This window comes from Echinops telfairi, unplaced genomic scaffold (assembly GCF_000313985.2).
Source record: "Echinops telfairi isolate 266 unplaced genomic scaffold, ASM31398v2 ScPeMD7_23;HRSCAF=83, whole genome shotgun sequence".
Lineage (NCBI taxonomy): Eukaryota > Metazoa > Chordata > Mammalia > Afrosoricida > Tenrecidae > Echinops > Echinops telfairi.
In genome coordinates this window covers 57,050,338-57,074,557 of record NW_022103920.1, presented here as the reverse complement: position 1 = coordinate 57,074,557, position 24,220 = coordinate 57,050,338, and the positions used below count along the sequence as shown (strand labels likewise).

General features: G+C 41.7%; 1 protein-coding gene and 1 pseudogene across 3 annotated transcripts in view; both read right to left on the bottom strand.

Moving 5' to 3' along the window:
• The window catches only part of CDK14 (cyclin dependent kinase 14), a 658,689-nt gene that overhangs the window by 276,514 nt on the left and 357,955 nt on the right, over nucleotides 1-24,220 (bottom strand). The window lies entirely within an intron of this gene.
• LOC105978596 lies at nucleotides 10,023-22,280 on the bottom strand (annotated as a pseudogene).

Here is a 24,220-nt window from a genome sequence, read left to right as displayed (position 1 = left end):
ATGAGGGAGGGGGGAGCGGGGAGGGAGGGGAAAAATGAGAACCTAATGTCGGGGGTTTAAGTGGAGAGAAAATGTTTTGAGAATGATGTAAAAATGCGCTTTACACAATTGATGTGTGTATGGATTGCGATAACAGTTGTATGAGCCCCTAGTAAAATGTTTTAAAAAATAAATAAATAAAATAATTTCTATTAAATGAAAAAAAAATAAATGAGTTTATTTAATTTTTTTAAAGCTTGCACATGGCCATACCAGACACAAAATTTGGTCTCTACTTACTGAAAGAAACAGGAAGAGAAAATCAAGAAACCGGAGAAAGATATGAGATGTGTGACTAACACATTTTAGCCACCATGAACAACTGGTTCCTTTGCAGTGGGATGGTACTCAGTTACCACTATCATTATCTTTTTGATGAAAATAGCCACTTTGATCAAAGAATCCATATAAGAATCCAGGCCAAAAGAGGAGAAATATAGACCAGAATTAAAAATTCCTATGAGCTCTAGAATTTCTGGAGCCATGGAGGACGGATGAACCCCTGAAACTATGGCCTGGAGACTATCATTAAACCCTAAACAATAACTATCTCTTGAAGTCTTCTTAAAAATGAACAATAGTTTAGCTTATCTAGCAAAAAAATCAATCAAAGGTCTGCCTTGAACATTATGCTCTTTGAAGAACAATCTGTCCTGCGTCAAACTGATGACAGCACTTGACAGATAAGAACTTTAGGGGGAAGTGGGCTTAAATGTCTAGGGAAGGAGCATCTCAGGAGAGAAGATGAGGATGAGTGCACAACACGAAGAGGGTAAGCAACGTTCCTGACTTGACATGTAGACATCGTCGAATTGATGTACGTTCTGTTGCGCATATTCTCAACAACACAACACATAAAATTTAAAGAAAAAGAAAAAATCCATGTCCTTACTTGGCATTATTATAGAGAATACTAAAATATAAAAACTTTATTACAAGCTGTATAAAGTATGAAATTCTTTATTAGTGCAAAATTGATGAGAATGTATTGAGTGGTTAGAATCTGTTGGGAGAAAAATGAAACTTTCTACTCCCGTAAAGATTTACAGCCTCACACACCCAATGGGACAATTCTACCCTGTCCGATGGGTTCACTATGGGTTGGAATTGACTCGATGGCCATGAGTTTTGAGTTCTGGTGACAGAGGGGAAACATGAGGTTCAGGCAGGCATGCAGAGGAGGCTGAGGGATGCAAGTGAAGGGTAACAACAAACTGGCTTTTCCTGGAAGAAAGTGCCAAAATTAGGAGAGAGCGTTGATTATTGCTGTCTTTAAAAACTTCACTGTGGTTGTTACATAATCTGGCATCAATTTGGGACTTGAAAGATTAAGAGTGAAGGGGTGGAGTCTAGTCTGTCAATCGGTCATAGCCAACGAAGTCTCTGTGTGGTCAAGGCCCTCTGAGAATTCTGGGAACGCCTATATTTCCTCCTTGGAGACGGGAGACACACTCTCTCTCTGCTCGCTCCTTGAGAGATACTCTACTACAGACACATGGCATTAAGCTGGCAGACCCCATGCCCTAGGGACTGGAGGAGCCACGTGGAGACCCCTGCCAATGCTGACATGCTTCTACCACCACTGGATCCACAAGACTTTGCACCCACTGGCCTGTGATCTTCCTGCATGCAGCATGATTGCATGTGTTTCCCGAGTATGAAGAGGACTTTATAGATTGGTATTGGACATCTGGGCTAATATAGGACTTATGGACTTGATCTGGATTGAGCTAGGTTATTTTCTCAAAACTCAACTGCTCTTGTATGTAAAGTTCTTTCTTATACGCATATGAGCATCTAGGAATTTGCTTCTCTAGTCTACCCAGACTAACACATTCATGGAACACTCAGACAACAGCCCTCAAGGAAAGGAGGACTTTGATAAGGAAGCACTCCAGAGGACGGCGCAGGAGTCTTCAAGACTGGATCTGGATGTCAAAACACGAGAGCAGCTTTTCCCTGGTTGATTGTTATGGAAGTGGAGAAGGGCCTTGGAAATGAAGCACTGAGCTAGAAAGTAATGATGCCTCAGAAAGTGGCAGTTGGAAATGAAAATTGTTGAAAAACAACAAACGTATTTATCTTACAAAGCTCTCAGGGCTATTTCTTCCTGACACCACAATTTGAGTGTGGTCAGAGTTAATCTGAAGACCACAGAATACACATTAGATGCCCCGACACAGTGAATTTTCAAAAGTTCATGCTAGCACAAGATGAAAATAAGCCATTATTGTCACCAATTGAACTAAGAAATGTTTCTCTATTTGAATCAGTGCAAATTAATAAGGCAATTACTGAGACAAATCAAGGGGAAAAAGGCTTTGGGCATCTTAAATTATTGTAATCGTGTCTTTTTTTAAAAAATTAAGTCTACTGTTCAATTTTTTTTAATTATCTTTGCCTGTGCATTTAGTTTTCTCTTTTCTCTAGTCATCTTAATTGAGATGTCATTATATTTTAGGGTCTTATCGCTGTGCTCAATACAGAATTCTTTAAATCTCCGAAGGAAAGCGCATTGAACATACCGGGAATCACTTCAAGAATATACTAATTCCATTAAGTAAATGTTTAGCATGAACATTTATAGGGCCACTGAGCTTTCAAGCTGGGAAAGACCCGCGTCTGTATATTCTAGGACATTCTAGTTTCTGGAAGAAAGATCAATGCCCAGAGCTCAGTCCATTCTTCCTTCGGTGCTTCGAATGCATTCCCCTCTCTGTCTTCACTGTCATGGCCACTTGGGGACCTCAAGCTTACATGCCCTGGATCTGGGAGCTCAGAAGGGGCTTGAGTCTTCCAGTCTAAAAGTTGACCTTTAATTAATTAATTTAGTTATTAAAATCCTTTTCTATACTCTGAGGAGAAGCTTGTCCCTATATATGTGAAGAGCTGATACTTTGGGACCAGGCAGGATCACTATTTTTGAGTTGTGTTATTCTGGGAAAGTGACTTAACCTCACTCAACTTCAGTTGCTTCGTCTGTGAACTGCATGCGGTAACCCTGCAGGATATTCTCAACTCCTCTTCACTCGGTTCCATATTCTCAAGTCTGAACTTACGGATGTGTACTAATAAAGTCTGTGGGCTGCTGGCTTCACATTGGACTTGGCTAATGAGAGGAACTGACAATATCAGAGGGAAGAGAAAAGTGAGGTCACTCTACTTGCTCCTCAAGTTCCTTTGCAGCAAGGTCCTCCCCTGAGATGCTACAAGTCTCTCCCCGGGGTTCCAGAACCATTCCCACTCTGAATCCTGCAGGGGGAGGCTGGCTAAGGCTTTCCAGTATTGCTTGCCTGAACGGTTCTCATCCTTCACCCTGCTCAAAGTTTCATAAGTAATCCTTTCACCAAAACTCTTTCATTGTCCCAGATGAATTCTCCTTTGTTTGTTTGTTTGCTTGCTTGACTTCTGAAATCCTTGACTTTGCATGGTTTTGAAAAGTCAATGAGCGAATGTATGGGACTCAAATACTAATACAAATACTCTACCACCTGTCTGGCAGCTTGCTCTGTGTGGTGGCTTACATGTGGCTATAATAGTAAAAGCTATGCCACTGATATTTCATGCACCGGCAATGCCAGCTATGCTAGCAGGTTTTAAGACAAAGGAGAAATAAAGGAGTTATGATTTATTTCTGAGAAGGAGTCCATAAAAACCCTCTGGATAACAGCAGAATACTGTCTGATAACCTCCTGGAAGATGGTACTTTACATTGAAGGGCATTCGTGAGTAGTTACAGCCATGAACTCAAATGCACCAGTGACTGTGAAGACGACTCAGGAGCAGGCAATGTTTCCTTCAGTCTCATAAGTTGGGGCCAACTGACAACAGGGTGGCACTTAACACATACTGTCAAGTTGGCAGATATTTACACGTAAGTCACACTAACAGCAAGGATATTGGGACATTATGTTTCATTATTCTATTATAAATATTGACTGCTTTGACTATTTATTGAGACCAAGGACAAAAGTCCAAGTGTTGAGGCTAAGGATGGAAGGCAAAAGCCAAGAACTGTTTTTGTATGGCCGTAGCTTGGATGCATCCATACCCTTAGACTTCTTAATAGCATGCCCTTCTCTGCCACATTCTAAATTGAATCCAAATTCTACCTCATCCTTATAGTCTTTGTTGATCCCCCAGACCTGAAGTCTTTTTCACTGGGATAAACTTCCAGAAGATTCAACTGTACTTTTCATTTGAAGCCTAGCACTCTACCTTAAAGTGCCATAGTCACTAGAGAGGGCAAGCCTGATTCCTGAGAGCATCCTGCAGCAGCACCGGGCCTCGGGTAGGTAATGAGTTCACAGATTGGTTGGCTGCACTAAGCCTGGAAGTAGGTGGCTATGTTTCAGAGGCTTTAGAGACTGAACAATGATAACTTTATTCTAGGTGTTTGTCCTATATTTATGCACACAAAGACTTGTGCATATGAATATTCATTTGGCTCTGTTTATAGCAAAACATGAAAAATATCCTCCAATTCCAGTAGAGCGCAAGCTAAACAAAGTATGGTACAGCTGGGTCCACGAGGCCAGTAAATCTGTAAGTCCTATTATGGATGCAAGTACAACACATTAAAAAGGAAAAAAGCAAAATAAATAGAGAGTGTATTACAGCCTAACTGTGTAAAAAGTATTTGGTTATTTACACATACTATAATTCTGAAAAGATTTTTTTTTAATCAGTAAATAATTAACTGGTGAAAGGAATCGTATGGCTGAAAATAACACGGGCACAGGAGGAATAACTTTATTTTTACTCTAATTCCCACCCTCTGTGTTTTTTGAAATGCCTATTAGCACTCATAATACCTACTGAAAAAATAAAATAATTTCTTACAAAAGAAAGTGAAAAGGGATTCAAATAAGTTCACATGCACCCCTGGGTAGACTCGGCATTCCCGCAGGAGTCCAGCCTTCATTCCTAAATAAGTCATCTATTCTAAATGACACTTTCCTGATGCGGCAGGGAAAACTGGTGGCTGGCAGCAGTAAGTTAATAACTAGGTGGAAGAAGCCAAAATAAACTGGTATTTATATAACATCACTGCTACAACCAAGTTGCGATCTAAAGTTCAAGCTTGTCTGTATAATAGCTAGTTCAGCTAAGAACTCCAATAAGCTTGCAAGAGCTATTTGAATCAGCAGCCAATTTTTGGTAGTTAAAAAACAACAACAACAACAAAACAACCTTCCTTGGAAGAAAATTTATTTTCAGTAAAGAACATACAAAAAGTGACATTTATAACAAATTTCTCTAAAATCAAAGTGTCAAGATTGCCCATGTAACTGTAATTTTGTTATACTTTCTACAGTGCATATGATGAACATTTCCTTTTCACATATAATTTATCCACAAGAAGCCCTCCTACTGGAGACCATGATGGATCACTGGTAAAACAGAGGTGGAAAGATTTCAAAAGTTCTAACTCAGAATGAGCAGGCTGGCAATCTATTTATCCTTGCTTGTCAGAAAATATCACATGCTAAGTTTTAGAGGACCAAGAGTATTTGCAAGATAGAATTCCCAGAAGATATCTGTGGTTGTAAGAGAGCTATCAGAAAAGGAAAAAAAATAGTGGATTCATCTTGTGTTATACTACACAAATGTCCTATCGTTGAAGAATTACAGACAGTTACATCACATTTGAAAGACATGTCCTATTTCTATAGGAGCTATTAAATACCTTTTAAATATCCCCGTAGTGAGAGTCCAAATAATTTGTCCCCTCAGACATTTATTTTCTCCAGGAAAGTTGTATTTCATATCCTACAATGTAGCTGAAGACATGTTAAACGTAGCTGCTTCTTCCAAATCAAATCTGACTTGCAGGATCATAAAATGATCTATTCTTTTGTTATCCATTCTCTTATTGGCCCTATTGTTTCTTTCATTAAGTATTATATTAAAGGAGAAAATTATATTTGATATATATGTGGGGGGTGTCAAAACGTTTTATTGTCTTTTATTCTATTTTTCCACAAACTTTTTGAAAGTCACGTCATATGTATGAAAATTAGTTTTAATGTAGTACAGGAGGCACAGATGGTTTATATTCATCTGCTAACCCAAAGTTAGCAGTTCAAGCTCACCTAGCAGCACAGTAGAAAAGGCTTGGCAGTCTCTTCCATTAAGGCTGGAAAGACAAGAAAACCCCATGGAATAGCTCCACTCTGCTGAACAAGGGATTCCTATGCATCAGAATCCAGGTGAGAGCAACTAACAATGTCACTACATGTGCAAGGATTAACCTTTAAATGATGGGATCAATTAATTTCAAAGTATGATGGTATATCAAGATCTCAAAGGATAAAACAGTAACTCACTAGTATTAAACTAGTATATAAACTGATTACACGGCCTTTAATAATGATATAGCATTAAGAAAAGCGAACAAATGCAGTATACATTTCTAAAAATAAATGTCAAGGAGATTAATCTTCCAAAGCAAAACAAATAAACAAAAATCTACTTTGAAAAAGATATCTTTTAAACTGTCAATCATTTATAAACATTTTTGTTTCAATTTTTGATGACTTTAAACATTATGCATTTTAAATAAAAGGGCAAGTTATACTACCATATTTTTTTCAAAAACAAATTTTCTGTGCAATACTGTATATATATTTTTGCAATATCATCATTATGAAATCATAAATTATTATTTTCTATCGGGTCACCATGAGTCAGCATGGACTCAAAGACAGTGAGCTTGGTTTTTTACAACTGTCAGTACATTCTTCGGCAAATTGCTGAAGTAGGAAGTCTAAACTGAGGGGGGTGGGGTGGTGGTGGTGGTGGTGGTGGTGGTGGTGGTGTGTGTGTGTGTGTACTAGATTACAAGATTTAAATCCCATTAAGCTTTGGTAAATAGAATCCAAGGATCCCAGGAGGTGCACTTGACTGGTTGATGGGAGAAAGATGAGGCAGTCTGTCTGTCTTAAACATCACATCCTTTGAAAGCCTATGGGGGCATTTCTATCTTTCTTATCATTCACTGTGAGTCAGATCGACTCGACCACAATGGGTTGGGTTAGGTTGGGTTGGGTTTAAAGGGAATCCAACAATAATAACATTAGCGATTTGGACTTGTGGGGGTGAGGTTACTGTGGCAAAGGTCATCTGTGCCTTTGGTAGAGAATTCAATAAGCTTACCCTAAGGGAAGAACTTACTTTTTTGTTTAAATAGCTTTATTGCCATATCAGTCACTGGGGGAAACTAAGAAACTGGATGAAAATGTTAAGTGGCCAAATTCTCTATGCTCATTTTCATGGGGTTTGGAAGACCAACAGGTGTGGGAAGGCTCCCCCAGCTGTGACATAGAGATGACTCCCAATACACATTCTCCAGAATAATAATTGTCCTCACAGCAGCCCCCCCCCCAAAAGTGCTACTTTAAAGATGTCTCCTACTTGCACCTGGCTACTCGCTATGTGCCTAAAGGATATCTGTCTCAAAGAAGGATCAGAGATTAGATTCTATTTTCTATCCCACCTGATGTGCAGCAAATGCTCCCCCCAAAAGTGTCCATCTCTGCTAACATTATCTATTTCATGTCCTTTGTTTTTTTTCCATTAGTGTTATTTCTATGTTAATTCTAATTATTTTAAATTTCCAGTCTGACAATTCCAAATCTCTAGCATTATCTAACGCTTGACTTCTCTTCAGGTTTTTTGTTTTTGTTTTTCCCTTTAAGTATGTCTTCCCACTACACACACCCTTTTATTGGAAAATAATTTCCATATCATATAATTCAATCGTTCAATAATATCAAGGAGAATTGTACAATCATCCCCACATCAATTTTAGAGCATTCCCCCTCCCATGGTTAAATCACCTTTAAGATGAGTTACGCAATCACAATCCATTCTAGTGCTTCCTCGCCACTCCTGTCTTCATTAGTTATCTTTCCCTCCCTGCCCCTGTATTCCCTCTATCTCCTGGTATCAATTATTATCATTTTGCATCCACTCATCCTGTGTTTCACAGCTGGGAGACCCAAGAGAAAACAATGTAAAACAAAACCACACTAAGGTAGTAAGGATAAAATCATAATGGTACAAAGACAAAAGTACAAATAATGCATAAAAAGGAAAAGACGCCATCAACATTCAAAAAAGCAGGGAAGAAATGTCTATCATGGAACCAGTAAGAGATACGTGTACCCAGAACAAGTTCAGGGCACATCTATAGGGTGGTCAACTGGCCAAGTGTAGAGTTCAATGCTGCATAATCAGGATCACAATGGTGTCTGCCTCATAGTAAGGCTGTTTGAGACTCTTGCCTGTGGCTCAGCCTGACTAGATACTCTACAGATGGGTTTTGGGCTCCCACCTTCCCCCTCAGCCCTCCACAAATTGGGTGTTCGTAATTTCAGCTCTGATGCATTTCTCCTCACCATATTTGTATTTTGTAATTGTCGTCTTGGGATCACACAGGCTGGTGTACTTCTTCTGTGTGGACTTAGTTGACTCCCCTCTTAGAAGGCTGCTTGTTTGAATACAAGCCTTTAAGACCCCAGGCACTATTCTGTTTGACAGGGGTCACCATCTGCTTTCTGCACCACACTTTTCTGTAGCACCCTTATTTTCAGTGATCATGTCATGAAGGTGAGTATCAAGCAGGGCCATGATGTAAGAATGGAGTATTCTTAAGTTGGAGCTAGGATATAGTGTGAGCCTAAAACCCATTCCTAAATGTAGGCTTTTTAAAAAAGTTGCTATAACTTGGAAGTTAATGCATATATTACATCATTCCATAGTCAAACAAAATTGTATAATTGCTTCCATAATCAGACTCCAAACATACTATTTCTTCCTGGACTTCTTGACATCATCTCCTTTACCTCTCCCACCCCTCTATATCCTCCTTCCCCACATACCCTCGTTATATTTATTGTCCCTATGGGCTCAATATCCCTCGGTTTCATATACTGAGAAACAAAGAAACAAATAACACAGCTTCAAGAGGATGAGCCCTAATGGTGACACACCTCTGAGATACATCGTAAGATAAATAAGCAGATGCAAAATATAACAGAATGATCTTCACAGAATTGCCAAAATAATATGTATCTTAACACAGCATACAAGGCGTCGATGTAGCAAGACCTTGCTTGTTCGCCAGCCAACAGTACACAGCTCTTGGTACAGCTGTCTTCTGCTTCCTCAGACACCATATGTCTTCAGGATTAAGTCCTCACCAGGTTACAAGGGTGTCTGGAGTAAAATCCAGTTCACCAAGTGGAGTTTCCATATGGGGCCTCCCAATGCAGCCTCTGGAGTGTGACATACCCCAAAGATCTAGGATTCAGTGTCCCAGAATTCTTCAGCACCCAGGCTGGGTTCCCGGGATACTCCCAGATGCCCTAGGTCAGCTATGCCCTCCTGCTGCATGCCACAAAAGACCCTCCCCACCTAGTGATCCTAAAAGCAACCTCACGTCTCTCCTCCCCGCCCCCTGGTGGTCAGTCTTCCCTCTCTGCTCCTCAACAGACATGCACCTATTTTTGCCCAAACTTAACCATTCCCCTTCCCCTCCTCTGCATTGCCCCTCTCATCAGTAAGCCTCATCATCCCTCTGGCAGGGCCACTTGTCTTTCTGGGGGACCTCACCCCAGGTCCACATGGATACCACTCAGCAGATACCATCTCCCCCCAGTCACTGACCATTTGACCCCAACTGCTGTGAGGTGCCCCCCAGCCAAGTGACCTACACTATGCTTACCTGGAACGGATGGTGTGTGGGTCACTGACACTGGTCCAGCTCTTTACCAGGCTCTGGCCATCCGCTTGCGCCCACTCTGCTGCTTGTTCCTGCCACAGTGCACTCCTACAGGAGCTGTCCTTTAGCATTTGACTAACTTCATTCAGCAGAATGGTTTTTTTGTTGTTTTTTTTTAACCCCCCAGAACTTTATTATAAACAAACTGCTGGTCACCAGCAAAGGCACCGGGCACATGTGACTGGAGCTGCCATCCTCAGAAGCCCTGCGCCGAGGGACACAGTGTCTGGTTGAGGCAGGCCTGGCAGCGTGGGTGGAAGGACAGGCAGATCTGCTGGCCAAAGCCCACCAGCAGAGCGTTGATCTCACCCCATCGCTCCCTGGGCAGCCAGTCCTCTAGGGCGGGCTCGAGTCTGCTCTGGAGCCTTGGTTGGCCGCTTGGTCCATCGGAGGCGGTTGGCAATTCTGTGCACATGTGTGTCCACTGCGATTCCCGACACGGTGCCCCAGGCCACAGCCATAGCTAAGTGTGCCATTTTGGGCCCGACACCTGGCAGGGCCACCAGCTCAGCCACAGAAACGGGAATGTCCCCGTCATACCACTGCTGCAGGATGGCACTGGTCTGTTTGATGTTCTTCACTTTGCTCCTCCAGAAGCCCACAGGGTAGATGAGCGCTCCCAGTGTGTGGTCGTCCATCTGCAAGGCGCTGTCCACCGTCAGGCCCTGGGCCCACAGCCTCTGCATGGCACTCGCCGTCCCTTGGTCCTTGGTCTGGCTGGACAGCATCAGGGAAAGCAGGACCTGGTACCTCCGTACCTTTGGGGATACTGGGGATACTTTCAGATCCTTCCTGAGTTGAAGTCTTTCATGGTTTCATTGCTGTTTTTCAGGGATGTGTAGTATTCCATGTGTAGACCTGAATTTCTTTATCCAATCATCTACTGCTGGGAATTTAGGCTGTTTCCAGCTTCTTGCTACTGTGGACAGTGCTGCAATGATCATGGGGGAGCAAATGGCAGGCTCCCTTTTGAGAGTGATCTCAGATTGGTCCCCTGGAGCGAGCTCAGGGACATCCAAGGTTGAGCCATTGTCTCATTATAGTACTACCCACCCTATTACATATGTGCCTGCTGGAGACTTGCAAGCCTCATGACTACATAAACCAGTGGGAAAATACATGTGCTCTCTTGATCCTGACATCGGCTCCTGACATATGCCTCACTGTTTTGTCCCCTTATTTTCTACAGTTGCACATGCTGCTCCTCGGGACCTGTTTGGTTGTAGGTCTGGTTTCCCCAGTTCTCCTATCACACAATCCAACAGCTCAACCACTAAGGAGAGTTGTGCCTTCATCAGGACAATCAATTTGGGAGCATTTGTTTCTGTCTCGTACTCATTGCTGTGAGCTCCCCATTCCTCAACACCTCTCCTGTCATGTCCCCAAGTAATTATTAATGCAGTTTCCTTCTCTATAGATTCATTTATCCTGGATTTCATATACAGAAAATCACACAACACAAAAACTAGAAACTAACAAAACAAAACAAAAATCCAACAATGATAAAACAGAGAAAAGCCTTCATCAAAAAGAAGTCAGAAAATATTAAAAATGGAAACAACATTAAACTGGGTCAAAAGGGAGAACAAATGGTAAGGTGTTACATTTTAACCTAACTACGTCTCCCACAATCCACTTTACAATGTTCTCTGCCTGAGAGGTAACAAAGCTATTCACACCCCTGGATGTGTTAGTCTGGGTTGACTAGAGAAACAAATTCATTGACACTCATATGGGTATGAGAGAGTTTTATATCAGAGAGTAATTTTACATTAAGAAAACATTCTATCCCAGTCCAGACCAAGTCTATAAGTCCGGTGAGTTAGTTTATTGAGCCAACCTGGCCAATAAACACATGTGGAATTAATTGAAGGGCGGAGGGATAAATGGCTCAGTGAGCCTCGCCTTTCTAGTTCTCTGGTCTCTTGCTTTGTGATGGTCACACCAGGGTGCAGCTGCCTTAGCAGTTCCCTGCTTCAACTTGCAAGGCTGACTTCCCACAAGACATCCCCAAGGAGAAGCCACATGGACCTACCCTGATGCAGCCCTGGGTGCTGGAGCAGCCGTGTGGAGACCTCTGCCAGTGCTGAGATGCTTATACACTCACTGACTCAGCTTTTCTCCTGCAGTTGGCATCATTGCCTCTGTTTTGTGAGATGGGGGAGGATTTTGTGGATTGGTGTTGGACATATGGGTTAATGTTGGACTTGTGGGCTTGGGCAGCATTGAGTTGGGATGTTTTCTTGATGCACACTTAATCTTTACATAAAATTCTCTCTTATACATGAGTTGCTGTGGATTTGTTTCTCTAAAGTACCCAGACTAACACATCCGGTATTATCCCGTATGTCCCATACCATTACATAAAGTCCTCTTCAGATTCACAAAACACATGCAATGAGGCTGAATGTAGGACGATCACTGGCCAGTGGGTAGAAAGTCTTACGGATCCAGCGGCAGTGTAAGAATCTCAGCACTGGCAGGGGTCTCCACAGGGTTTCTCCAGCTCATAGCACTAGTGTCGTTACATGTGTCTTGTCTTCTATAATGTCTCCCAGGGAGTAAGCAGAGAGAGAGTGTCTCCTGCCTCCAAGGATGAATTCCAGAGTTCCCAGAATCCTTAAGAGAAGGCCATGCCCACACAGAGGCCTCATTGGCTATGGCCTGGTTGACAGACTAGACTCTACCCCTTCCTTCTTAATCTCTCAATTTGACAAACAATTATATAACTACCACATTGAACTATGGTCAGAGGGAATTCACCAGAGTCTTAATCCATGTAGGGACCCTGCAAATGAATTTGGGGCCTCCACTTGTCATCCATAGCCTTCAGCAAACTGGGTTTTCAGAATTTAAGCTTTGATATCATTTCCTCCTCTGGATTTGGATGTTATTATTTACAGTCCTTGGATTACACAGGCTGGTGTACTTCTTCCTTGTAGACTTAGTTGCTGATTCATTTAGATGACTGTTTTAAGTTTGTTTGTTTTTTGCTGCTTGTTTTAAGATAAGCCTATTTAACACCCCAGACACTGTTTTTTCTAATAGCCAGGCACCAGGTCATTGCTACACTTTGCCGTAGCACCCTTATTTTCAGTGGAGAATAATTTTCCAAAAATATTTTAAAATATTAGAACCTAAAATATAAGCTTAAAGATCATGTATTCCAGTTTTGATTTTTCTTATTTAAGAGAAAACTAAACTGACCATTTAAGCAAACGCTCCTAGGCCAAACAGCTAATTAGTTGATGAAGATGCGGAAATCCTGGGACCAGCTGTTTTTACTAAATGCTATGCTAAGTGAACCCGCCTCTTCCTGCCATTCCCATACAAGATGAGACCACAGTAGACATGAACTTCCTAGTTCATCTGCCTCTGTCTTTGCTGCAAGCCTTGGCTTTCACTCTTCTTCCAACCCAGAGAATTGATAACGTGACCCAGGCCTTACTCCCTCAGCATTGGGCTCTCCAGATCTGCCAACTGGCCCAGAGCATGATGGACCATAGGTTGCAGGTATCTAGCTCTGTGCCCTGCCACAGCCCTGGGCAAGGAATGGGCCTGGCCCGGGATCTGTCTCATTGACCACAGGTTTGAGATGAACCAAAGCCAAAGAAAGAAGGACTGAACCGCTCTCATCATTCCATCCATACCCCGACCCCACGTCACCCCCAAAGCCACCCCTGCATTGATTGTGCATCCAGATGCACAAGGACCAAAGACAAAACTTCGGAGACTACAACAGGAAGGGGGCAAGGAGGGCATGAAAATATGTTTGCATCACACTGTCTGCAGGCTAAGACTAAAGCACACGAAACACCAGATGAACAGCTGCTTCAGAGCCACTTGGGAAAGATGGAAGAGATAAGTAAATAGCAAAAATATAAGCAAAATAGTTGCCATGTGCTGCTGTTGCCACCACCATCTCATTGACATTTAATGGTTTTGTTGTCCATATGCCCAGTTCTTTCTGTGGATAAATGGTAAAATCACTTGCCCCTGGCATTTTAGGGGTAGAGAGGTTATAAAATATTACCATCACCAAAGTCTACCTACCTTTATTCATAATGGGCCCTGCTTTTGTCCCAGAATCCTCGTAACATTCTGAAGACTCTTCCCTCAGTAACACTTCTTTTAGGTTTCAATCAGGCAAAAAGGGTGGGACTCTTTCCAGGACTCCCATTATGTAGAAAGTTACCTGCCACAAATTAGTATCGTGAATTGTATAAAGTGTAAGCTTCCTCAGTGTATTACTTGAGCACAATCAATCAATGTACTACATCACTTGCGAAGCCTCTATTTCATTATAAGGAAAGACACTTCTGTGAGGCTAACTGCCCTACGTATGGCTTGACATAAACACCAATCAATAAGGCCTACTTATTTACATTATTTTATCCCCACGATCCATACACTTTATACATCTTTACACTCTATCCCAGTGTTTGAAACACAGTAAATGCTCACTTTGCTGTTATTCTTTATAGATACCATATCACACAGTAATCACCGTGAGATAATTGGACAATACTTTTTATACCAATAAATTAGCAACTCCTAAGCTAGTTGCTATGACTTTTCCGTACCCTCTTAGTATCCATGCTTTTGTGCAATTTCCTCCCCTTGAGTGAGCGCACATCCTACTACCTGTTCCCGACCTACTGGACAGGGCAGAGTTGTGGACTAGCATTTCAATGGCATTCTGTAACACTACAACTTCCCCCTTGGTGCACATCCTCTTTACTTCCTCCTTGATTTGCAAGCTTTAATAAAGAAGCAGTGATGTTGGAGAAGTCCGCATGGCAAGGACCAATGGACAGTTTAGAGCTGAGGCCTTCGGTACAACAACTCACAAGAAACTCAATTAGGCCATAAACTCTGGGAGTGTGGAAGCAGATGCTTCCCTGGCTGCGGCTTCCGATGGACGGGAAGACCTGAGTGACTCCATAGTGTGGCCTTGTGAGAGACCCTGAGGAAGCCATACTGAGCATGAGGTCCCTAACTCACAGATACTGCTAGACAACAATGTGCGCCGTCCCATGCTACGAAGACTGTGATAACTGCAATTCCACAATAGCTGCAAACTAGTACACTTAACATGTCCGAGCTCACGTTCCACCAAGTGAAAACCATGTCCTTAATCAAACAGGTTTAAGAGATGCTGTGTCAGGGTGTAGTGTAATGCTATGTGTTTGTATGTGTTGCAGACAAACTCACAAGCAAATGATTATGGAGATTACAGAGGGTAGAGAGAACACAACACGGTTTGCAGCTCATTCCAAACAGATTTGACCAAGAAAAAGATGCTATTATTTTGATTTAGAGGTTAGTTCATGAATGTGTGTCCCAAAGACCAGTTTCAAAAAGAGCTTTTCAGATGCACAGAGGACTCAAAGAAATAGCTCTGCATGCCTCAGAGAGGAGAAGGCAAGATTAGGGAGCGTAAAAGGGAGGCAAAGTCCGTACATGCAATTAGGGAGGGGGGTAGGGGAGGGGTCACCTGGTTCCTCCTAAAAATAATTCAAGGATAAAAAATATTTGCTTCCAGTATTTTTATAGCCATTTCTGGTCTTTTATCTCCTTATGTATCTCTCAAGCATGACTTTTGTTTTACAAGGAAACAAACTATACATTCATGTTGCTAAACAAAGTAACTTAGAGCTAGGAAGAATAGAGCAGCAGTTCTCAGTTTTTCTTGTCCCCGCCCTCTCTCATCACATTAAGGTGCACGTCACCTTCCAGCAGCGCTGCCAGTGACTGGCAGTGTGCCAAATGCAGGGCAAGCGGCCTGGAGAGAAGAGAAGGAGGAGAGCATGGGCGTGAAGTCCAGCCTGCACCCCATTAGATGCCCTACGACTCACCTTCCATAAATGGTCCTGGGCTTTGTTTTTGCTTCTAATGAATTCATAATTCCCAGAAATGGCAGCTCTTTCTCAAGAACATTTTACTGTCTTCAACTTCTGTGCTTTAATTCTATAGATAGCCCTTTATGCACTGGTGGTGGTCATGGGGATGGTGGCTGTGCGTCAGTATGTCATTCATCTGGTGATTGAACGATTTGCACAAAAAGTTCTGTATGTATAAGGGGCATTTCATAATAAGTTGATAGTCTTAATTATTTGTCTTAATTACTAATCTCAACTTTTTCAATGAGCAGAATCTAAAGAGCTTATTTATAGCTATTTGCATTGGTAACATGCTGCATAGTGAACTTATTTACAAATTTTGTATTCAAAGTTATAAATAATAAAAAGCATAATTACTTATACTCATAACTTTTCACATTGTGATTTTAAACTTATAAAAGAAGACATATGATTGTACTTAATGATTTCAAAATTAATTTTCTTCAAACCCATATAATCAACAGAAATGCCAATGTTAAAAATATTGGTTAATTTGATGTCCAAGTTGAATGAATATTTACACGTGCAAACAACAGTGCTCTCAGGTTGAAAAGGGGGAAAATGGGGTCTATACTATCTACTTTAGATGGTTCCAAGAATAAAATTAGATAAAACTTTTGAAAACACTTCATAAGTTTGAAAGGACTATTATTATTAGAAATGACTGTGATTTGAATCAATTTCACTTTCTAAAGGCAAACTGATATAACAGCTTTCAATCAAAAGTTTAAATGATTCAACAACTAGAATATGTCCGATATTTAATACTGAAAAATAGGAATGCTTTCAGAGTGTTAAGTATACAAAGATCTATACATCTTTCAGAAAATACTCATCATTTGTGGTCAGTGTAGTACAACAGAGATGTCCACATGCAAGCCAAACAACATAAAAGCCTCTCATATATTGGAGGTAAAATAAATAAACATTTCTCAAAATTTAAGAGGTAACTCAGTTTGCTGCCCACATCAGGCTGACAAAATGCAGGGCATACTGCTTGTACTGATATGTAGGATACATGCTATAAAGCACTTCATTTACTGTGGGGAAAAAGCTGTCCGTTCCTTAGGCAAATGGGACAGGACCACCAGCTTTCGTGGATCAGGGTCATGGAAGGGTGATGACAGCTCATCCCAGAGAGTGGATTGAAGCAGCTGTTGGCCTGCTTCTCTGCTTATGGTAAAGCAGACACTCTGCCTCCCGCTCTCTTGCAAAAGCTGCAGAAAGGAGCCACCTGCAAGCTTATCAGTTTCTTCATGTTACCATCCTCATCCTCCCATCCTGTCTGTGAATACCCATACTGAAGTATCAGTGATCCTTTGTATACGTTTAAAGAATTGTAAAGTGTCCTTTTGGGTAATCCTGGCATGAGATACAGGCCACAAGACAGGAAAGGTATTTAACTTGCCCCTAATAAAGTTTGGGGCTCTGAAGTATGTATGCTTGAGGGACCCTCTCGCCCTAACTTTTGTCTCACTTTTGCTTCTAAGTTTTCTGATTGCAGTTTGAACTCCTCTTGAACTTATTGTAATGTAAGCTAAGAGCTGATCTCTATAATTATCTTACTACAATTTATGAATATCCTAAGGAATCTGAAAAATCAAAAGCAAAACACTATCTGCTTTGGGATGATTCTGACTCCTAAGACAAAACAAAATTGCCCCCTTGGGTTTTCCAGGCTATAAATATTAATCTACATTCGATCACTATCTTAAATTACCCACTTGGATGATCTAAGCTTTTTTTTTTTTTTGTAAGGTTACAAGTCTATTCCTTAATTTGTGCATATTCCTAGTTGTTCACTTTTCCTCTTGTGAATTTACAGACCAATCATATGATCCATGCCATCAATCTAATGCCAGTAGTACTGCCTCGCAGGTGCAAGAAAATAAGTCATAAGGATCCTACCTGGCTTCTTATAAACTAATTTCACTGTTTAACAGAACACCAGACCTCAAAAGGCTCCCAGAAATCAATACACCATTTCGCACTTGCATTTCTGGCTTACCTGACGATGTGAAAGCAGCACCCGGGCAAGATCCGCTCCCGAGAGACTGCCCCCATGAGCAGCAGAAGCACACTGCAGGGGTAGGCTTTCTTCTTTTGTTATAGTGCAATAAGGTATAAACATTTTTAAGATTGATTCTTCCTGTGGCTCACAAAACCAAAACGTATCCCAGAGTTCTCTCTTAGTACAATTTTGGGCATAAGAACTCAGTCAGTTATGAGCGAGCACATATAATACCAATGGATTCTTTCTTGGCTCGTCACCCAAGTGCTCTGCCTCATGAAGGGCTTCGTGTGAAGTAGGATTCTGTCTCAAAGCATTTTCCTCACAAGAACGCTCCACTCTTATTAACCTGTCCTTACTGTTGATGCTGGAGAAGCTGAACGGAACAGCAACTTGAAAGACAAAGTGCCTTTTAAAGTCTGAACTACAAACAACAGAAAGGTGTTGACAATGATTTGTGGATACTTTTAAACATCCGTTTCGAGTCAGTAATTATGCTTTTAAATAAGAGACATAACCATTTCCCTAAAATATACATGTTGATTTAAGGACCAGAACGTTTTTTTTTAAGGTTCACTAGCCCTCAGGGCATCTTTGTAGAGCTCCGTTAACTGATATTCAACATGAAGGTTCCCAGGCTGCAAGGGGTGTTTAGGATACAAGACGCATGCCTCCCTGACATGCCCAGGCATGCACAGCCCTGGCAAGCCTAGACTGTTTTCAAATGATCTACAAGTACCAATCTAGTTCATTGTCTTAATATCTTGGTGAAGTACATAGCATTAGCACCATCCCAAATTTAAATGGGTATATTAAGGCAAAGGAAAGTTAAAAAACTGGTCCAAGAATGCATAATGTATAAATAGCAGAGATAGGATTCAAACTCAGGCAGTCTGGATAGTTAATTTGCACCCTGACCGTTTGGGGATTATTTGATTTTTTAGAGCTTCCCACCAGGTTTACTATTGGAACTGTAACTGCAGACACACAATTGGAACAGATCTTGGGGCGATCCAGATGCTAAAAGGAATAGGAAAGATCATGGGTTGAAATCCTGGAAAGAGCCTCGGACGAGCCGTTTCAGAAGCCTGATGTGGGAGACTGATGTCCCGTGGGGCCATGGAAAGCAACACACATTCCAAGCAGCCTGGTCAGCCACCCTCCATCAGCTGGGCACTTGTCCCTTCAGCTCTACCAATGAGGATATTTAGTGGCTATGTAACACGCATCCTGCCCATGTTTTCTAAGATGCTGAGTATAGTCTAACGGGGCTCCTAATCTTTTTCCCACTCCAGTTAGCGTTCTGGTCCACAGACATCTGAAAAATGTAGGCCCTTTCCAGTGCCATATTGCTAGCCATCACCAAAGTAGTTTAAACACCCGGTATATTTCTTCTGTGGAAAAGCTTTGTCTTTAATATTTATGTTTTTTTATTTATTCCATATTTTACAACTCTGTCTGCCCTGGAGATGTGTGTACTGGAGAAAAGAAAGATATGAACAGAAAATTCCTCCTATTTCATAGAGCCGGCCAAGCGTGTTTTCAGTTACTGCCCAGTACTGCTGAGTTAGTAAGGAGAACAATATTAAATCCAATTCTTCCTTCATTGGCCCACGGGGCTTTTGAAATGCTTTAATTTCTCCCAAGAACATAATTAGAGGCTGGATCCTTTTAATTCATAAATTACTGAGGGTCCATTCAAATTCTATTTCCAATGAGGTTACGGACAGGTTTTCTGTGGGGGGAAAAAAAGTCTCCATATTGTTTCCTGTAGTTTCCTCAGGACTCATCTTCTAGTTCCAGTGGTTAGTCCTCAATGATAGCAGTATCCAGGCTCTGCCTTCCTGCAGAGGACGCATCAGTCAGATAACACAGACCGTCCGATCAGCAGGGGTTACGTGGAACTAGACTTCCAGTTGGTACTCATACCTTCTCACATACTTGCTAAGTTCAGCCTGTGCACATGTGAAGTACGGATCTATGGGAGACTACACAAGGTCTCCAGAGAAATATATACTAATGATACTACTAGTAATAATTTAACACTGATCAATCATTTACTAAGTAACCAGCAAATTGTTGACTTATTTTCTACCTCTGGGCCAAAGAATACACTTTTTTTTTTTAAAGGAGGGATTTGGGGGTTTGATTAACTTCTGAGATTCCCTCAAATCCGGGGGTTTCTACAAAAATTAATACAATTTTCAGACCATCTGAATTACAACACCATTTTTGTTCTGACCAAGAGGCTGTCCTTTTGAATCAAAAATTATGAATGGCCATTTTTAACCTTTCCCCTCATAGACTTGGTAACTTTATACTGGAACTGAAGTAAGATTTTCTCAATGGTACGTTTCTACCATCAGAGGATGGATGAGGTCAACATAAACAGCACACCCTATTTTAAAGCCTTTCTGTGAAAATGCTTGCATGGAAAAGCCCATGAAAGCAAGAACCCTGGCAGAGAAGGGAAAATCAAATTAGAGAGTGACAGGAAGGTGGTAAGACTGCACTTTCACAACAGTGGGGCACTGTGAGGCCAAACAGACAGACAGAAACCAAAGCCGACTCTCACAAGTGTCGTTGCACATGCCATTGATATCTTTCTCACAACTCCAACCATCCGTGATTTGGATGAAGAGTGATTTTAAGGAATATTACTGGCAAGCCTAATGGTGACCGTTCAGAAACTGTTATAATCATCGAGAACTCACTGCCGTGGGGTGTGCTCCAACTCAAAGCAAGGCTGTGGGGCACAATGCGGTTCTCTCTGTGGCTTCCTGAGGCTGGCAATCTTTATGGGAGCAGAAAATCTGATTTCTTCCATGGAGAAGTTTGGGTTTGAACCACTGACCCTGTGATTAGTAGACCAACTCATAACCCACTACGCTGCCAATGTTCCTTATATCACCATAAAGCCCTGAAAATGTCCAACTTCTTCTTGCCTGGGAGCCTGTTCTCACGATGGGGCACTTAATTTAGCCAGCACATGAAGCACTTCCATACACTGCTCCCAATTCTATGACTTTCAGGCTGGTTCTCAATCCAGTTTCCATGCTTAACATTTGAGACAAGTTATATTATTTTAGATCTGTAAACCCAGTTATTCACATCAAAGTTATTTTTACTAATATGTGATAAAATAAACATAGACGTTTATTTAAAGTTCCTAAAGAGTGCATCACCACTTGTCTGTCAGGTTGCTGTACCCTCATGGCTTTCTTGTAGCTGTGATGCTGGAAGTTAGGTCACCAGTATTCCAAATGACACCAGCAGGGTCACGCGAGGTGAACAGGTCTTAGCTAAGCTAAGAACAGACTATGAAGAAGGAATATCATGTCTACTTCTGAGGGATTAGCCACTGAAAACGAAGGAATAACAGTGGAACATCGCTGGGTATCCTGTAGGAAGATGAGCTCCTCAGGATGGAGGCATGCAACACATGGCTGAAGAAGGGCTGCCTCCGCAAAGAGAGTTGGCCATAATGAGGCGCATGACATACAGCTTTGAGTACTTTCATTTGATGATGGGGCCCAACTAAACATGAAAAGAAACAGCTGAAAATAAGACTCTCGGAACTGATCTGATGCCAATAGAAATGCTTCAACAAGCTAAGAAAGCACTGGCTACAGTAACTTAGGTATGCCAAGGAATTTGTAAGCAGCTACCTGGACAGCTGACTGGAAGCGATCCACATTTGCCCTCGATCCAAAGAAAAGACAGCAACAGAATGCACAAATTATAGAAACAGCTCATTAATACCACATGCAAGTAAAATTTTGCTGAAGATAATTTAACAGCTGTAGCAGTTCATGGACAGGGTGGGGTAAGAAGTTCAAGTCCAATTCAGAAGAGGACTTGGCCTGAGGGATAGAATTGCTGATCTCAGAGTGACAACAAAGCAAACCAGAAACATGTTTTCCTGTGTTTTATTGATTACGAAAAGGCATTCAACTGTGTGGATGATAACAAACTCTGGATAATATTCAGAAGAAGGATGATTCCAGAATACTTCATTGTGCTTATCAGAGCCTGTGCAGGGCCCAAGAGGCAGTTGTTTGAATAGACAAACTGGACACTGTGTGGTTTAGAATTAGGAAAGATGTGCATGAGGGTTGTATTCTTCACTATACTTATTTAGTTTGCATGTGGAGCAATAATTGAAGTTGGACTCCACAAAGAAGGACACGGCATCAGGCTTGGAGGAAGGCTTATTAACAATCTGCGATATGCAGATGACACTTGCTGAAACCACGGAGGACGCTCAGCACTTGCTGATATCAAGCAAACGCTGCAGCCTTAATTATGGACTGCAAGTCAATGTAAAGAAAACACAAATCTTCACAATGAGAACAACAGACCGCATCAAGATCAATGGACAAAACATTAATTGCCAAGGATTTCATCTTGCATCCACACCAATGCTCATGGAGGCAGCAGCAGTCTGTGCATTCGGCAAATCTGCAGCACCAGATCCCGTTAGAGTGCTGAAGAACAAGGAAGTCACTCTGAGGACAAAGATGCGCCGGGCCCACGTCATGGTGTTTTCTATCACTTCATCTGCATGTGAAAGTTGGACAATGAATAAGGAAGACTGAAGAGAATTTGATGTGTCTGAAGGGTGGTGCTAGTGGAGAATATTCAAAGTACCATGGACTACCAGGAAAACAAAACAGTCTTGAAAGAAGTACAACCAGAGGCGCCTGAGAAGCAAGGATGGCAACACACGATGGAGAGACGCCATCACATGGCAGCAACAACAACAAAAAAGAGGAAGACCATCAAGGAGATGGATTAACACAGAGATTCCAACAATGGCCTCAAACATAACAAAGCCATGAGGGTGGTGCGGGACCAGTGTTACCTTTTATTGTACTAGGGTCTTTAGGAGTCAGCACCAAGTAGATGTCAACTAATATCGAACACAAGCACAGCTCAAATCATTAGTTCTTAATTGGTTTTTATTTATTTCCTTAGCACTTTCTTCTCGCATTGGGCTGCTAAACTCAAGGTCGGCAACTTGAACCCATCAGCCACTCGCAGGATAACAACGAGGCTGTTTGTTCCTGTGAAGATAGTTTCAGAAACTCAAAGGGGAAGTCCTACTATATCCTATCAGGTCACCGAGTTGACATCCACTGGACAGCAGTGAATTTGTAATTTGGAGAATCACATGGGGCAGTTCGACTCTGCCCTACAGGGGCATCATGGCTCAGAATCCACTTAATGACTCAGAATCCACAAATGCGCTGCCATCGAGTCAATGCTGACCCCCATCGACCCCCAGTAGTTCCCAACTGTAACTTTATGGGAGTAAAAAGCCCAGTTTCCCCCCACAGAGCAGCTGGTGGTCTTGAACTGTAGACCATGTGAATTACAGCCTGCCGCATGTGATGACGACGAGGGAACATGAATCTGCACTATTTCAAAAGGGAACAACCAGTACGCATCCTGTTAAAACCGGGGGAGCCTAAAGAGGAAAGAAGCTTGTACTGAATTGAGTGCGTTAAAGGGGAGAGTTTTGAAAATGCCATTTTAAAAAAAAGAATGTTTAACTTTCGGATTTATCCCAAGTTCCCTGTAGCAGTCAGTTAACTTTCCTTGCTTCCAGGAATAATTGTAGAAAACATGTGCATTAGACTGCAAATCAAGATTCTTGTATACATCAGGCATATTGACTTATGTATTCATGGAGTCTAGCTTTATCATGTGTCTTCTTGGAACATTAGCAGCAGAACAGGAGGGAGGACCCATTTAAGTACACGACTGAGCTCTAAGATACTTTTATTCATATCTATATATTAGAGAAAACTCATGGTCCAGTGCTAATCATTGCAGCCTTGAAGAGCATGTGTGTGTTTCCGAAGTTCAAGGTCCATTTCTTTGCCACTTTGCGAACATCACCTATAACGTTCCCCCTCCTGTGACCACAGTCAGCACTAGGGTTCCAAACATTTATACGAAGATGCTTTCTTAGAAAGCATAGCTGTATTTAAATTCATATCCTGTATCACTCTCTGATTTACTGCCAACAGCTATTGTGTGTTGGGAAACTGTGTGTGAGCGTGTGTTTGAATACTGACATGTCTCTTTCCAGAAGGTTTTCCCTGACTGTAGAAAATAAGATCGGTCCTTTCATTAGCGGTCTATTTGCCAACTAAAGCTTTCTTCTAACTTCACTTAAGAATGATCTGCCTAATCCTAAGTGAACGTTCTTTAAAATTTCCTCATTTCTATGATGCTTCAAGCTGCTATTCTGAGAAACTTTTTTTTAAAAATTTCCACATCTGGAGAAAGATGGGGCTTTCTATTTCCATAAAGAATTTCGGTCATGGAATTCCCCAGGGGCTGTTCTACTCAGTCCTGTAGGGTCACTGAATCAAAATCAACTTGATGGCAGCTGAGCAAACAACTTTTTATCCTCATTGCTTCAAATGACTTTCTGGACACTGACCAAGGAGATTGCTCGCAGGTAGGAGA